The sequence below is a fragment of the Nicotiana tomentosiformis genome, chromosome 8 (assembly GCF_000390325.3).
Source record: "Nicotiana tomentosiformis chromosome 8, ASM39032v3, whole genome shotgun sequence".
In the NCBI taxonomy this organism is placed as follows: Eukaryota; Viridiplantae; Streptophyta; class Magnoliopsida; order Solanales; family Solanaceae; genus Nicotiana; species Nicotiana tomentosiformis.
In genome coordinates this window covers 103832367-103835737 of record NC_090819.1, presented here as the reverse complement: position 1 = coordinate 103835737, position 3371 = coordinate 103832367, and the positions used below count along the sequence as shown (strand labels likewise).

At 34.4% G+C, this 3371-nt stretch overlaps 1 long non-coding RNA gene across 1 annotated transcript; it reads left to right on the top strand.

The window, feature by feature from the left end:
- The first annotated feature begins 1286 nt into the window (after positions 1-1286).
- LOC104117380 (uncharacterized) lies at positions 1287-2218 on the top strand. Its single transcript, XR_011410102.1, has 3 exons — positions 1287-1458; positions 1569-1848; positions 1976-2218. It is a non-coding gene; the product is annotated as an uncharacterized lncRNA (long non-coding RNA).
- Positions 2219-3371: the final 1153 nt, after the last annotated feature.

Sequence of the window (3371 nt, the reverse complement as noted above, 5' to 3'; positions counted from 1 at the left end):
ATATTCAATTCAAAACTTCAATGCAAGGGTAAAGTGATCCTGCATAATTCAATTCTTGCTCCGTTTGAGAACATTAATAAAGCGAGATCACGCTCAAGTGAAGAGTCGGGAGAGCCTTGATACTTAGTTGAGGCGAAGCCCAAAGCGATAAAACATGAGGAGAGAAATTGATTATGCAAACAGGCTCATTAAAATTTGGGTATTAATATCATGCGAAAGAATTTGAGTATCCAACGCAAAACCTTAAGGTAATATGGATAAAGTAGCCTTAGGATATTATAAACAACAACAATAAACAATCCAGTAAAATCTCACTAATGGGGTCTGGAGAGGGTAGTGTGTACGCAGACTTTACCCCTGACCCGAAGGAGTAGAGAGATTGTTTCCGAAAGACTCTCGGCTCAAAAAAATAAAAAGATAAAAGGACAAAAAGGAGACAATATTAGTATCACAACATCAATCATAGGAAAAATAGGAACACTATGAAATCCAGAAGAAAGATGCAAAGCAAACGAGATAATATTAGTATCACCACAACAATCATAAGAAAAATAAGAATACCGTGAAATCTAGAAGAAAGATGCAAAGCAAAACTCTATGGGTTTACCATAGAATTTTTATTAACACTTTTCTATTAACGTCTTTAGGGCATTATAAACGTCTTTCTAAATTCTTACGCAACCAATGAATGACAAGTACATTCTATTAACACTTTTATACTCACTAGATAACCAACAATTTTTAGGAACATAAAGTTAAAACTATTCCAAAATTCTATGGGTTTACCTTATATACATACAAATAATTTTTACACTGAAATATAAGTGGAACTAATAATGTTGAAATAAGACGTGTAATTTATTAAAATATGTTAAATTAAGATATTGTACCTTATAGGTTAACTCCAAATTTATTGCCTCATTTGTGTGGGTGATTGAATATGGAACAAGAAAGTGACACAAACAAAGCGTCCGTCTTGCTACATTTAACACGTGTTCTTATAGAGTGCACTAATTGTACATGAGACGACATCACAAAAACGACTTCTTATTGACTGAATGCTGTGCTCATCTATTTAAAAAAATTACTCCCAGAGAGAGAGAGTCGTCATATTTATTTCCTTAAATTAAGAAACGTGATAGAGTTTACTACTACAATTATAGATTTTAAGAAACAACTCAACTAGTGTACCACTTTCTTGAAAAGATAAGAGAATATATATGCTAGCCTTTGACTCTTTTGTTCTCATCAATCAACTATAAATAGTTTGCAGTAGACCAAACAACACACATTATTAAACACTTCATATGTTGTTTTTGTACTCTATCGACAACCAAATTAACATGGGTCGATTTGTCATATGTGTTATTGTCTTAAGTTTATTTTGGATTAATGAAGTAAGCTTAGTCGTCCTCGGAGATATTGGCACTGCTACTTCTTATAATCCCCCTTATACTCGTGAGTAATCAATCCTTCTTTTTCCCTCCCTTATTAATTATGCATGGGGTTGATTTAATTGCAACATGCACTAAGCATTTTTTTCTTATTCCATTTTTAAAACGGCGTAGCCACTAAGTGCGGCGGCAATCGGGCGGATCAGTTCCCGTCGGGGAATCTGTTCGTGGCGGTGAGCGAAGGGCTGTGGGACAACGGAGCCGCCTGTGGCCGCCGTTACAGGCTGAGATGCTTGAGTGGAAACAATAGGCCATGCAAAGAAGGAACTATTGACGTAAGAGTTGTGGACCATTGCACCAAAAGGCCATGTCCTTCTACTATTGTTTTGTCCAGTGATGCCTTTGCTGAAATCTCCCATTCCCAAAATGCCAAAATCAACATTGAATATGTCCAGTACTTCTTCTTTCATCCTTCCTTTTCTTTTTGGATTTTAACATTATATTATAGTAACATTTCGATTTCATCTTTTCTATAGCTTGTTATATTTTATTTTATTAATTTTTGTTATTTATCTTTTCAGGATTTGACGAGAAACAAATTAAGTGAAGCTTAGGAATATGAAATTGTCTTCCGGCAAAAGAAGCTATGATATATAATACAAGTACTAGTTCAACAATACCCCCAACTTCTTTTTAGCAGTTAAAAGGAGATAATTGAGATATCTTTGATGTATTTTAAACACCTTTTTGAGCAACATATTGTTGCTCCCAGATACAAAAGTGATAGTATATAACATCAACTTATCAAGTATCATTACTAAAGACATTTGTTGTTGTCAAATTATTTATTCAAGCAATTTTTAAATTGTTGTTCGTAACTAATTATAGTACTACGCAAAATATGAAATAAACAATTAATTAAGACACACAATAATGGGAGGACAGAGATATATAATTGTAAGTGCCAGAACATCAGTCTGTCTTTGCAATCCCACGTGCAACAAAGTAAAGTATCTATAAAAATTTTGGTCCTGGTAAATTTGGGATTTGCTTGCACAGTTGCACTGAAAGATCCCCTCTGCCATCCTAAGAAACAATAAAACACAACCACAACGACTATATCTTAATCCTAATTGTTCAATTTGAACCCGTTGCTTTTCCTTTTTCAACGACTTGGGGTTTCTAACACTAAAAGTTCTCTATTTCAACTTATATAAACATCTGTAAGCAAACTAAAAAAACTCCTGGCAAACACAAACTGAAGAAACGAAGAAATTTGTGGGGAAAATCTAATAGTAAAGTATAATAATCTTTCAAGCACTTTAAACTAGACATGACCAAGTACACTAACCAAGCAAGTCTAAATCTGCAAGAGAGTATGTAGTGAACTGAATGCTCATTTTGGAAACTGAGAAACTTAAATGGTTTAATCTTTAAGCATGAAATATGAATGTCTGCTCATCAAGATGAGATAACTTGAAATGCCCCTGATGATCATATCCCTTGGTGCACAATTACACTGGTAGCCACCGAGAAAGTTCTAGTCCTAATAATCTGCGGACAATTCTATATAAGGCCACAATAGCAAAAACATCAACTGTATGGAAAAAACAGCAAGAATTTTAAGTTGTGGATTCATTGTGCGCAACTTATAGCCCTAGAGAAAATCGGTTGCTACAACTTTTAGAGAGTTACCAATTTATGAAGCATTCCAACACAAAACAAACAGATGGGAAGTATAGATGACTCAACAAAACAAGTTTGTAATTGATAAGTTAAGGGATTATGGTTTTGATGATTTGACAAGCTTTGTTGAGGAACCAGATAGGAACCTGATGCATTTAGTTCCTTTACACCTGTTATGATATGATTTGTTGACTGGCCAAACGTCCTCGAGAAACCAGATAGGGAAACAGACATGATCAGTTCCTCAGATGTCGTACAGTCAACTCAACATTTGTAAAAGTTATTTCACTG